This window comes from Microcaecilia unicolor, chromosome 12 (genome assembly GCF_901765095.1).
Source record: "Microcaecilia unicolor chromosome 12, aMicUni1.1, whole genome shotgun sequence".
Taxonomy (NCBI): domain Eukaryota; kingdom Metazoa; phylum Chordata; class Amphibia; order Gymnophiona; family Siphonopidae; genus Microcaecilia; species Microcaecilia unicolor.
The window spans coordinates 29,715,611-29,730,112 of NC_044042.1; the positions used below are offsets into that span (position 1 = coordinate 29,715,611).

At 43.5% G+C, this 14,502-nt stretch overlaps 1 protein-coding gene across 2 annotated transcripts in view; it reads right to left on the reverse strand.

The window, feature by feature from the left end:
- The window catches only part of OARD1 (O-acyl-ADP-ribose deacylase 1), a 35,809-nt gene extending 33,837 nt beyond the window's left edge, over nt 1-1,972 (reverse strand). Inside the window, exon 1 of one of the 2 annotated variants that reach the window (XM_030220728.1) lies at nt 1,884-1,972. The gene's annotated coding sequence lies outside the window, so the exon portion shown is untranslated. Of the gene's footprint in view, nt 1-1,881 lie in introns of both variants that reach the window. The other variant, XM_030220729.1, reaches the window with a different exon arrangement.
- Nucleotides 1,973-14,502: the final 12,530 nt, after the last annotated feature.

Here is a 14,502-nt window from a genome sequence, read left to right on the forward strand (position 1 = left end):
GACTCCTGAAGAAATTGCAGAGTCATGGAATCGGAGGTAGGGTATTATTATGGATTAAGAACTGGTTGAAAGATAGGAAGCAGAGAGTAGGATTGCGTGGCCAGTATTCTCAGTGGAGGAGGGTAGTTAGTGGGGTCCCGCAGGGGTCTGTGCTGGGTCCGTTGCTTTTTAATGTATTTATAAATGACCTAGAGATGGGAATAACTAGTGAGGTAATTAAATTCGCCGATGACACAAAATTATTCAGGGTCGTCAAGTCGCAGGAGGAATGTGAACGATTACAGGAGGACCTTGCGAGACTGGGAGAATGGGCGTGCAAGTGGCAGATGAAGTTCAATGTTGACAAGTGCAAAGTGATGCATGTGGGTAAGAGGAACCCGAATTATAGCTACATCTTGCAAGGTTCCGCGTTAGGAGTTACGGATCAAGAAAGGGATCTGGGTGTCGTCGTCGATGATACGCTGAAACCTTCTGCTCAGTGTGCTGCTGCGGCTAGGAAAGCGAATAGAATGTTGGGTGTTATTAGGAAGGGTATGGAGTCCAGGTGTGCAGATGTTATAATGCCGTTGTATCGCTCCATGGTGGGACCGCACCTGGAGTATTGTGTTCAGTACTGGTCTCCGTATCTCAAAAAAGATATAGTAGAATTGGAAAAGGTACAGCGAAGGGCGACGAAAATGATAGTGGGGATGGGACGACTTGCCTATGAAGAGAGGCTGAGAAGGCTAGGGCTTTTCAGCTTGGAGAAGAGACGGCTGAGGGGAGATATGATAGAAGTGTATAAAATAATGAGTGGAATGGATCGGGTGGATGTGAAGCGACTGTTCACGCTATCCAAAAATACTAGGACTAGAGGGCATGAGTTGAAGCTACAGTGTGGTAAATTTAAAACGAATCGGAGAAAATTTTTCTTCACCCAACGTGTAATTAGACTCTGGAATTCGTTGCCGGAGAACGTGGTACGGGCGGTTAGCTTGACGGAGTTTAAAAAGGGGTTAGATAGATTCCTAAAGGACAAGTCCATAGACCGCTATTAAATGGACTTGGAAAAATTCCGCATTTTTAGGTATAACTTGTCTGGAATGTTTTTACGTTTGGGGAGCGTGCCAGGTGCCCTTGACCTGGATTGGCCACTGTCGGTGACAGGATGCTGGGCTAGATGGACCTTTGGTCTTTCCCAGTATGGCACTACTTATGTACTTATATTGTTAACAATATTCATAAGGGATTTCTTGAAAACCTGCCTGTTTACAGCCCTTGAGGACTAAACTTGGACAAACCTGGCCTATACAGTTATCGTGCCAAGACACTGAAGACATAATGCAGTGCTGCTTATTATGAGACTAAGAAGGGGAGCCATAGGGCTGAGAAAGTCAAGACACATGAGCTCATTAATTAAACAGACAAAAATCTATGGCACACCAAAGTTCAGGAACCACTAATGAGGATTTTTATTCAACTCTAACACTACTATTTAGCAATTTAGCTATATAACACACTATTTCTGAAGCAAGCTATGCCCCTGGCTTTAAGTTTCGAGGATTGTTGTCAAAATAATACCGGGGGAGCTGACAACCCAATGCAGTTACCTGAATCTGATTATTCTCCTAATCTAAAACAACTTTTGGCTACCATTTATATTTTTTTCTTTGTACAGCTTAGCCCAGAGGTTCTCAAGCCGGCCCTCGGGATACACTCGGCCAGTCAGGGTTTCAAGGTATCAACAATGACAAAGATACCAAGTCACACACATTCGGCTGCTCTCACACACTGACTGAGCACCCCTCTTCACATTTGGGGACCGGTCCCTCCCCCCCTCTCCTTGGCCTAGCAGGTCCACCCCACCTCTCTCCCTCAAAACAACCCCACTATCAAACTCACACCTTAAACAATCCTGCAAGTTTCCTTTCCCAGTGACGCGTCACTCCCACCTTGCCGGAAATAAAAAAAAAAAAAACTGGGAGTTGCGTCAGAGGAGACCGTGACGTCGAAGCAAGGAGGATAGATTGAGAAGGAGCCAGCATGACGTCAAAACGTTGAAGCCAATTAGGACAATTTCTGTTTCCCCTTCCCCGCTTCGCCGGCATCCCCGTACACTCAAAACAAAGCAAACAAACCGCTGCTGCATCCACGTTGTCGTTTTTAATTTTATTTGATCCCACACTTATATTTTGAAACGTGCCGGCTTGTGCAGCAAACGGACGTACACAGAGGAAGTATAATAACGGAATAACTTTACAAAGGTAGAGTTGCAATTTCTTAGAAATCGTAATCAGTGTTTCATTTGGAGGGGCTAGTTATAAGGACACCTCCCTACCTAGCATCTGTTATATTCGTGCAGAGATTTTTATTTTCTCCTGGTGTAAAACAGACATCATGTTGTGAGAATCAGGTGCTCAACATTCACAGTTTCTATCTATTTATTTACTATTTATAACATTTATATCCCACATTAAACATGAATTAGTTTGAAACCTGGGAGCATTGAAAATCTTCCCCCCCCCCCCCCCCCCCCCGTGCATAGATCAAAAGAGAAAGATGGTTTGTGGGAACTTGTTTCTTTTGTTTTGTGGAATGCAGTGGTATATTATTTTTAAAATGCACTTAATATTGTTTATTACTACTATTTAAAAGAGAGATATTGAATAGTAAAGGCAATGCAACCTGCAGAAGTCCAGAGTCAGCCTAATTATGTGCCAACATTTTCCAGTTCTGTGATTTATATTTATTTCTTCTTCAAGTATGTTTGGTTGTAAAAGGCTTTTTTTTTTTTTGGGGGGGGGGGGGAGGTTAATCTTTGTCTCCTGGCTGTGTGTTTGTATATAGATGAGTCCCAGCCGGGAATAGTGATGGCTAAGAGGGAAAGTAGCAGTAGAACAGTTGGAGCTGAATGACATTTATGTTCACACAAAGTTAACTGTTTTCAGTGGAAATTGAATTTGTTGGCTGCCTGCTATATGAATATACCATCACTCTTTCATTATTACTACCAAGTATTACATATTTAGGGCATATGCCTTTAAACATAGATTGTTTAAATTCATTTATCTAGGCCTTACATGCACATAGTATTGCTTGTTAAACCCAAAGGCAAAACCTAAGGGTGGTTAAACAATTTGTCAAAAACTGTGTTGTTTATGACTTTACTTGTTTTGTACTGCTTTTGGTCCTATTGATCTATACATCTGTTGTGTTATTTTGGTGAGCGGAAACATTCTGGCAGGCTTATAGGAAGGGAGGGGAGGGGTTCTCTGTAAAACTTTTTATTTTGCCATATTGGACTGTTCACTGTTTTTTCTTGATCTGTATGAAGCTTATCAACCAACATGTTGTGAATTAAATAAAGATGATTAAAACATAAAAAATAAGTTTTAGATGTTACTGAATTCTATTATTCAGTCTCACTGTATTTCCAGTTTTGGCACAGTATAAGTAATCACAAGGACAAAATATAAGAAAACCAATTAATTGCATTAGGGGCTTATAGCCCATTTAGTTATGTTTAAACAAATGAGAGATCTGCATAAAAGAAAATATGTATTTTTATTATTTTGACTTATGAAAACCACTGTCCCTGAAACATGCTCAAAACAGGATAATTAATTTGTACAAAAGAGATGAGGTGAAGATGTGATTCCATGTGCCTCAATGAAAGGATAGTTTGATTTTATTTCCAATCTTCATAACACCAGGCTTCCCAAGGCAGATTACAACAGTTTAAGATAAGTAAACAGGATATCCTCACTGAAATTGTACAGTATATAACAGATGGACCACACATAGGCAGTCCATTATTTCCAATAATCTTTGGCTATTGTTCAATAGTGTTTGCTATTGTTGTGGATGAACCAATGTGGTAGCAATCTCCGCCTACTGGCTTCAACCCATATAATGGGCTAGATAGCCTCATACCGTCTCCTGTTTTCAATCTAACCTCCTTGCATCGTAGAAAGGGGTTTGTGGCAAGGAGGTTAGATCTAACCTCCTTGGTTTGTGGGAATCAAGGAGGTTAGATTGAGAACAGGAGATGGAATGATGTCAAAAAGTGGAAAGCTGCTCAGCCCCACCTCCCCTGTGCAGCCATCATCCTTGTACACCCAAATAAAGCAAAGAAATCTATCAGCTGCTGCTTCCATGTTGTCATTCTTTATTGATGGTAGCATTTTTATTTGATCTCACTTATAGTTTCAAACATGCCAGCTTGTGCAGCATATGGATGACACAGAGGAAATATTGTTTTCATTAGTTAGAGTACTAATTTGTTCTAAATCTGTGTGTCATTTGGAGGGGCTGGTTAAAGGGCCTTCCTGTATTCGTGAAGAGATTTTTTCACCTAGGAAAGGGACACCAAAACAGACATCATGTTATGAGAATCAGGTGCTCAACATTCAGAATTTCTATTTAAGTACAAAGGATTTTTTAAACCTTAATTAGGTTGAAACCTGGGAGCATTTAACATTTTTGTTTACTGTGCATACATCAAAAGGAAAAGATGGTATGTGGGAACTTGCTCCTTTTGTTTTGTGGAATGCAGTGGTATATAACATAGGCATGTGACACACTCAGTCCATCAGGTCCAGAAGAACACACAATACATGCAACGTAGCAAATTTTTATTTATTGATGTGAAACACACAGTTTGTATGTAATAAATGTGGGAACATAGGCCACAGCTTTGTTTAAGCAATTGAATAACCAAATTAAAGGAATCACCCGAGCCCGTGCTAGCCAGTAGTCCACCTGTAGCCTCTCCCTGCCTTGTAGCCAGCCAAGGAATGTATTCCATACTTCATGTACACCTTGGCCCACCATGTGCTGTCTTCCAGCTAGGCCGAGTACTGCTTCAGTTTTCTGGCCACATCTTCACCTTCCCGCGCCCACCGTGCCCCAGCTAGGCGCGATAAACAGGACCACTGCCCTGTGACAACCTCAGTTTTATCTTCTGGTGGCCTATAATCATTTGTGTGCATGCTGTTGTCGAGTGCATGTTTACTTGGGCTCAGGTGCCTCTGCCACACCTGGGTCAGTGAAACCAATCCAGGTCCCCCCAAGACAGTCCAACTAGGGGACAAAACAAACAGAGAAGCATGAGAGCTTTGGCAGCTTTAACAATAGCACACTTCCAGAGCAAGTTTGAAAAGAAAGAACTCTAGTGAGCCATTGGTGCAGCATTCTGCTTCTCCAAAAGAGGGATCAGACACAAGACTGAGCAGCTGTAGCTCTAAGCCAACTCCATAAAGGCGTTCTATTCTTGTCTGGGCGCCATCAGTAATTGAGAACACCCCTCCTTCTTCACCGCAGATGGCACTCTCATGGCACAGGAGATAGCCACACTCCCTCATGGTACAGAGACAACCATACCCCTAAGCATCTGCATGCCACAGAAGATGACCATGTCCCTGGACATCCTCATGACAAAGAGGATAGCCACACCCCCAAACGCAAGGAACAAAAATCAAACCATTCAGCTGTTAAACACCAGAAACACAATGTCAGCATGCACAGCCCAGAAAGCACTCAAGTGCCATCGGAGCTCTGACCTTACTGAAAAACAAAACAAAACAAAACTGATGCTCAATTTCTCCCAAAGCAAAGGGTCTCATACTCTAATGCCTCAGTCTCTTAGTATCACTCATTAGTCTTTTCCCCCTCCTCTGAGCCTAGTTCCTCAGACAGAAGGACCAGCAGCTGGGTTCATCTTCACACCCTCTCCAATAATAATAGATCTAAGGGAAAAAATCATGCAGCAGCCTATCCCACCTACTACAGTTCACATACAAACACAGCACAGCTGCCCAAGTAATCGAATAGTAACAAGCCAGGCAGACACCATGCCATCATCAACAGGCTTATGATATCCTCAACCAGCATGCTCCCTAGAGCCTAAGGTTTCTAATAGTGAACATGATGTACTCTCACCAAGGGCCTGCATTTGGTCTTCTGATGGTTCATCCATTCCTAACAGTTCATATGGGTCACTTTCTTCAGATCTTCAGTCCAAGCCATTCCCTCCACTGCCAAAAGTAGAATCTCCAGCAGAAGACTTAACCTACCCCAAATCTTTTCAGAATTTGACAGTGTAGCTGTTCTGCCCCCATATTCATGGAGGCAGGTTGTTTATTTTTTATATGTATATGCTGGACATTATATCAGATTGCACTGTAACAATCTACATTGCTTGTGCCTTTAAGAAAGGCAGGAAGTGCCTTTGGACTACAAATATTAGTCTTCCTGCAGTGCTCTGTAAAAGACTTTTCCTGAGCACATGTCCCATTTCCCTATGCCTTCTGGGACTTTTCCTATTGGCAGCTTTTACCCCTGTGTATGTGGGCTGTAGCCTGCCCTTCTCTCCTTTTGGGGTTTGAGAGTGTGAGTGCAGCATGGGTTTCTAAGAACTGTAAGCTAACTCTGCTGTACATGTTGCATACTCCTCCTTTAGGCTACTGTAAATGACCAGGTTTTTACCATTTAAAAGTATTGACAGTATCTACTCATCAGCCAGTGCCGAGATTGTCTGTTTCCCTGGTTACAGGACAAGTTGGTGAGAACAGACTCCCAGTTTGCAAGGCAGAAACTTTTGTTCAGCACATCTAACTGTAAATCATATTTTCTTTGTTTGATTTGCATTAAAGAAGATTTGGTTCAAGAGTTCTGAGTCTTCCCAGTGATATTCTATGCTCTGGTTAACTGCCTGCTAATCTCTTGAGTAGACAGAGCCTATCAGGAGAGAGAGCAGAACACTAGCACCCATTAATGAACCAGACTTCAGAAATGAAATTCTGGGCATCTTAGAGTACCTGGATATTTCAAGAACAGTAATAGCCAATCTGATACAAAACGTTTCAGTAAGCATGCAGAACAAAATATAGCAAAAACCTTACTTTGAATCCATGGTTACAAAGTGCCTGGGGATAAAATATGAAGTCCAGCCTCAGGCCCTTAGACAACGCAGCTTCCTCACCACTCTCTAATTGTGGGATGGGCTTTGAAGAAGTCAAAAAGCTCCCAGGTCCATTTAAATAAATCCCAGGGAAGGATCAGAGACTCCAGAGTTTAGACATAGAATATCTTCCAAAGAGTCATTCTAAATTCCAAAATAGCAGCTACCAGTTTCAGCTGATGCAATACTGTGACTACTTACTGGGAAAAGCTACAACCATTGTACAAACCTTACCTTCTGATTTACAATCCAGTCTAGCATCTTTCTTCTAAGAGGACTGTGGAAAGCACATCATAAGATCCACTTTTGATGCTTATGAAAGATCTGTTACAGGAGAAGCAATTAGGCAATTATGCACTCAGAGTGGTGTGACTGAATTTGGACTGGGGGAGCTCATTTCATGAATTGTTAGTAGACACCTCATGTATAGGAGAGAATTGGAGAACAGGAATAGTCCGTGCTGCCAAAGACTACTTGCACCACTGTTTAGATGCTATTAAAAGATACTTTAGTACACTCGACTGCCACTAGGAAATCACAGTATTCCTCATAGCACAGATCATCTATCACCACTCAAGAAGATACTAGCCGTACCTAATATGGCAATCCCAGTGGGCACAACAGCAATCTTATCAGAAGTCAAGTGGCTAGAGACAGCAGGCAAGGGAAATAAAACAACAGAAGACAGCACAATCTTCTACTTCAAAAAATACACCGAGTTTTTGACTATCAATGTGTGGAGACAACCCTGGTAAAATACTCTCTTTCTGTTGGGATGTCTGGGAAAATATGCTCTTGCTCTCTTCCCTGCTGCACTACAGACAATCGGGCATTTGTTGCCAGAGAATGTGGTAAAGGCGGTTAGCTTAGCAGAGTTTAAAAAAGGTTTGGACGGCTTTCTAAAGGAAAAGTCCATAGACCATTATTAAATTGGACTTGGGGAAAATCCACTATTTCTGGGATAAGCAGCATAAAATGTTTTGTACTTTTTTTGGGATCTTGCCAGGTATTTGTGACCTGGATTGGCCACTGTTGGAAACAGGGTGCTGGGCTTGATGGACCTTTGGTCCATCCCAGTATGGCAATACTTATGTACTATGTAAAAATAATTTGTATTGGTTGCTGGATCGAATTCCATTCCCACTACCATATCATCCACCTCCGCCCACACAACACCACAAGAGGAAGCTCAGTGTTTGGAAGCAGAAATACAAACATTATTTCCACATTCTGTTAAGTCATAGGAAGTTCTTCTGGGTTTTGGGGTTTTTTTTTTTCATCTTAAGATGTCATTGTCAGGATCATTTGTTGTCCTTTGAACTGTCTTCTTTTTTCATCCATTTGGATACAGAAAGTGAAAGTGCCTTGGTGCTTTCTAGCTTTTACTTTATGAGACGTGGGGACCCCTGACGCAGGTGCTAGTCACCGAAACACGGCCCGTGTCGGGTCTTTTTGTCAAGGCTCATTCATTAAAGAACTGTGTTCCATTTTTAAAGGCCCGTGGTGCTGTTTTTTTTTTGTTTCCACTTGCAAAATTGTACATACACCTTCTACAGTGGCATCTCTGTTCATACTGGAAGCAACATACAAAACCATTGGCCATGAGTATAGTGATCACCAATACAGTGTAAAAAAATCCCTACGACGATGGACAGAGCATTGGAATAGTTGGGGTGATCTAGCAGGCCTCTGTCTGAATGGTGGGGGGACATATTTTCATGACCACTGGTAATAGCTTATGGTAGTAATTTGCTCTTTTCTGAGCTTGCGTTAATTAGGAAGCACTTCATTAGGCGGCATGGATTGAATAACAAATGGCCTGCATTGCTCCAGTAACTGAGGTGTTCGCACCTTGGCACACAGACAGTGATACTGTACAAAACAAGTTCTGTATAAACCCCAGGACACCCATGTGTGTGTTCCATCAGCAGAGACAGGGCAAGATTGTTCACGCTATGAAGTAAACCAGATGTCTTCGGGGACATGCAGCCCCAGAATTGTGGCCCATCAGGTTTTCCTAATCACATCCTCAGGGATCAGAGTGAATGAAATTGTTACCGTGATGTGGTGCCTCATTAACACTCCCATGGAGGAATTATTCCAGTTATTGGAGAAGCTGCTGGTCCTGGGGGGGGGGAGGAGGTGTGCTGCCCCAGTAGTGCGGGAGCAGCTGTCTTCACATTCATTAATGAAGGCCACTTTGTGATTCTTCTCATGTCTGGGACTTCAAAGTTTAACATGAACTATACTAGTGACAGAGGTGATTTTTCCTGTACACCCTCCAGATAAAGCTGTTACCTCTGTCCCCACATCAGTTTTGTCTATAGATTTTAGTAGCACCACCCTCTATAACCTCTGTGCAGTCTTCTTTCCATACTTGAGACAGTAAAAGCCAAGTTCCCCTGGATATCTTTATTCAATATCTTAGACCTATTACATCTCTGGCCAACCTATCCAGATAACAATCTGAAGGATGCTGCTATCTAAAAAACTGCCCTGTCATGCCTCCAACTCTCCACATTTTTTTTAAATTTATTTATTATTTTAGTGATAATACAGAGAATACATCTTTGAAAAGATACACCAGATATAAACACAAATACACTAAAGAATATAATATACATAGAAAACATCTCTACAATCTGGTTACAACAGTCCATCAAAAAGAGAAGGAGTGGGATTCAAGATTGATTAAACCAAAGGAAGTTTGGTGTTATTAACTTAAAGTTTAAGGAAAAACAAGCAGTGGTACTCCTTAATTTACAGAACCATAAACCAGAGATGGAATTAGCATTGGTTTTTCTTCATATCAAGGAATGACCTTAATTGTTCAGGTTCAAAGAATATATATTTTTTATCCTTGAATATCAAAATACACTTGCAAGGGAATCGTAATTGGAAAACTGCTCCAACATTTAAAGATTCTTGCCTCATATCCAGGAACTTTTTCCGCCTTTGCTGAGTCCAACTAGCAATGTCTGGGAACACAGAGACTTTGCTTCCTTTAAACTCAGGATAACTTTTTTTAAAATATAAAGTCTCAATAAAGATTCTTTATCTTGTAAGAAGACAAAAGATACAATCAATGTCGCTCTGGTTTCTGTATTATCCACAGACTGCTCCAAAAAGTTTGTCAAGTCCAGCGTTTCAGGAGGAATGTCCTGTTTAGAAGTAACTTGAGGTAAAGGAGGTTTCTTTTCCAAATAGTAAATCTTTTGAAGAGGAGGGAGTGTTTGATCTGAATAATTGTATATTTCTTTAAGAAACTTAGCAAACATATCCTTCGGGGCAACAAATTGAGATTTTGGAAAGTTTAGGAATCGTAGGTTTAGATTTCTTGATACAACTCTCCACATTTTAAACAGATAACTTTTTGACAAACTTTGAGATGTCTGGGCAAAATTCATGCATTGAACAGATCAGGAAATGTATGATTTGTGTTATCCATTAAGAGCAGGGCCGTGCCTAGGGTCTCCGGCGCCCCCCTGCAGTTGGCCTCTCCGGCGCCCCCCCCAGTTGGCCTCTCCGGCGCCCCCCCCCCCCCGAAAATGAGCGCTACACTACCCGCGCTCTTCTCCCCAGATCCTTTTTTTTTTTGTTTAAATTTACCTCTCCGGCGCGCGGCAGCGTAGGCAGCGTTAGTGAGAAGGAGGCGGCGCTCCCCCGCCCCAACGTGTCTTGCCTTCGCTGTGTCCCGCCTTCTTCTGACATCAGAAATGACGTCAGAAGAAGGCGGAACCGAGCGAAGGGAAGACACGTCGGGGCGGCCGGGGGAGCGCCGCCTCCTTCTCACTAACGCTGCCTACGCTGCCGCGCGCCGGAGAGGTAAATTTAAACAAAAAAAAAAAGGATCTGGGGAGAAGAGGGCGAGGTAAGCATGGTGCGGCGGGGCGCCCCCCAGAGGATGGCGCCCTCCTGCCATGCTTACCTCACTTACCGCGTCGGCACGGCCCTGATTAAGAGGAAGTCTGCTTTGATCTGCAGAATACGAGTGTTTAGTGTCAGTTTAACACTTGAAGTTAACCAATAGATGCTTTTGAATATCAACAGCATGGTGTCCCCCTCCCCTCTGCCACCTGTTACTGGAAACAGCAAGGTCTATACACACAGCCATCCTCATGGGCGAAGTGTGGGGGCATAAGGGCAGCAAAGGCCTCCAACTATATCAAATGCCAGTGCTGGAATTAGTGGAGAGAGGGAAACAAGAAGTCTGCTCTACATGTCTTCAGTCTTTCTCTGATCTCGGCAGTGGCGGCAGCTTTAAATAACGGAAACTGAGTTTGGGCCCTGTGATCTGATGCACTCACTCATAGGCCCCAGCCCCTCCTACCTTGTGGGTTTCAGGTTAACCATATGTGGTAGAAACGGGTGCTAGTGCTGCAGAACTGGTGAGTATGTGCATTGGCTAACATGTCTGGTGGTCAGTTTGTCAAATTTGATTCTGGTGTTGCTGCCACTGCTGCTACCAACATGGTATGAAGATTTATCGGAGGCCCCATGGTCTTGGATCAGCCAGGTCAATTTCAGTAGGGCCCTAGAAGAATGAAGACTGCTGGAGGAAAAGGGAGAGAGAGAGCTGCTTCATGGGTAGGGTCTGCTTCTGGGATGGATACAGAGAGAGGAAGCTGTTTTGGGAATGGGTAAGAAAGGAGGGATATTGCTGAGGAATGAAAGAGGAAATGTATGGAGAGGAAAGGGGGGAGAGACACCTGTGACAAAAATCTCAACTGAATAGTGGAAGGGTTGTAGCTGCCGTGGGTGGGGGAGAATGATAGAGTGAGTGGGCGTGTGAAAGTGTATATGTCGTGAGTGCAGAGACACCAACGGTGGCCCTTCACAAAGAGAGATTTACTGCTTCAATGAGAGATTCGTCCACTAGAGTTTCAGGAGTATAAATCTTTGCACACACACCCATCCCCCCCCCCCCCCCCCCCCCCAATCCTTTCTCTTTGGCCTCAATCAATCAATTTCCATCCTCCAGCATCCTGCCTTGGCTTCAGTTTTTCCTGTCGCCAGAGATGCCAAGGATGAACCATCCCAGAGAGTGAGATTCACCACACGAGTGAGATTGAAGGCTAAAGAGTGATATTTTTCAGACAGTACATTCAATGTATAAATCTAGAATAATTTAAGTGTTGTATTGCTTTCCAAATGAATCAAGGTAGTATTAAATGATACTGGCTTTTCTTTGGAGCCTCTGAAAGAATGCAAAGTGGGGAGCAATTTAGGTAAATTTTTTTTAGCTGAAAATCATCTTCCATCCAGCGGTTTCAGAGCACATGTACTTACAGTAAAGAGAAAAGGGACAGGGTAAGTGGAAGCAGGAAGTTATGCTCAGATTTCTCCCTACTGGTTAGACCACTTGGTTTACTTCTCTAGGACTCTCATGAAAGCAGTGATCAAGGTCATTGCACTGGTATTGAAGTTCTGATGAGTGAGAAATAGGGTTCAAAGAGTGTGAGAGTGAGAAAGCTGTGATGCACTTCTCATGAAAGTGTGACACACTCCTCACGAGTGAGACTTGGCATCTCTGTGTCCCTCCCCCCTCTCAGAAACCAAACCTCCTTTGACTTCAAATGTCCCTCCTACTCCCCACAAATTTCCTGTTCTGCATTCATTCATTAATCCCTCCCTCCCTTCCCCCATGCACAACGAATGTCCCCTTGTTCTTTTCTCCTCCCAAATGTCTCCCCTTTGGCCAAAATCACACGTGTCACTTTCCCTACTAGGTTCCTGCTGCACATCCAGGCCTGCTTTTCAAGTGTTGCTGGGAGAGGCCTGGGAAACCTCATGGCATGGCCTCAGTGCCATAGCTCTGGGACCTTCCTTGCATTTTGCCATCCGCACTCAAATTCTGTGGTTTCAAGTTCGGGATCTGGGGAGCACCATGGCTACTCAGCACTGTTACTCTGCCGCCGGTCTTGATTGAGAATGTATGAGAGGAGGGGATCTTTTCGTGTGTGCATGTGTGAGATCCCTTCCAAATCACATATATCGCATGCATAGTGTCTGTTATTTGGTATTTCTGTGGATGTGAATATGTATCTCTCACTTAGCCGGGTTAGGCTCTCTAGTTTTTTTCTCCGAGAGCTGACCTTGGCGTTTGGGAGACTGGGTGTGCACTGCACTACTCACTTCAGGTTCACTCTGAATCTAGCCCAGGAACCTTAGTCAGGAGAGTCAAGAAAATCAACTGAACTTTAGTAACAAGTAACAGTTGACATGATAGACCTCAGCATACAGTTTTGATGGCATCTCAGGCTTGATCTTACAGCGTCACAAGACCAGATAACTTTTCCTTCTTGGTTTATTCACATGTGCAAAACCCCTTTCTCCTGACCTGTAGCCAGATGACACCCTACAGTCAATTTCTCCGATGTAACACCATCATCATTGGAGATTTGGATCCAGCATTAAATGTCCAAGCCTTTCAAGGATTTACCCTGAAAGAAATCACCAGCTGTGGGCAGACAGCGTCCTACCCTCAAGCCCAGTTTTCGGCGAGACTCCCCAGTCTCAGCCCGCAGGTCAGCTCCTCTATTGGCTAAGGAGATTAACAGCAATGACCCTAATCCCACTCCAATGTCAAGGTTGGCTCAGCAGGTACCCCCTCTCACTTTCCACCGGGTCACTTGGCGGGGATATAGAAGTTCTCAAACACAGGCTACCAAGGACAAACTCTACAGTATTGTCCTCCCTTGTAAACTAATTATCAGCTCCACCCCTCACTGAGATTCCACAAATCAGGTCACTCTCAAGTCTTCCATGCTGGGATCCTCCCACCCAGAGCTCCAATATAGCAATGGGTTACATATGTATGAAAGAAATTGTGGGCGGGGAAAGAAAGTTTACCCTTCTTCCTCAAAGATCCAACCCCACCCCACCCGAACTCTGTTAAACCATGCCCATCTGAGGAGGGAGAGGGAAGTTCACATTCCTGCAGTCTGACCTCTTTACGCCTTAGATCTTCCCTAAACTCAGAAGGCATAACTGCCGCAGTAGGGTTACCATATAGCTCCAGAAAAAGGAGGAAAGATTGAGCTGCTGCCTATGGTCTCCTCCCCCCCCCCCCCCCCCCCCCCACCTTCTTGGTATTGAAGACAATAATAGCCAAGATCTATTCTGCACAGCTTTCTTTTCTGTGGATCTGAGGTTTGTGTAGCTCAGGCTCTGGACCTGGGAAAAAGAATAAATGGAAATGGTCTACTCTGTTCAGTCCGGCACATAAGTATTAACATCAGTCACTAGGTGACAACCAAGTGTATTTTAGCTGAGAGAATCCATAAATGTGTACAGACCTGCTGAGTCTCCCACGTTCAGCAGAAGACTCCTGCTTTTGGGGGCCATTTCCCACACTCCCACTGGGGAGCTAATAACTCCCAATCAGCAGCTTTCCCCACCATTCGCAGCAGGAGATAAGTTAATAAGATGTCATCTCCCGTTGCAGTGGGACCAGACTCACAGTAAGAGCTGCAAAACAGTGGTATACCTACCTACCTTATTTATTTATTTATTTATTTTATTTGGATTTTGCTCACACCTTTTTCAGTAGTAGCTCAAGG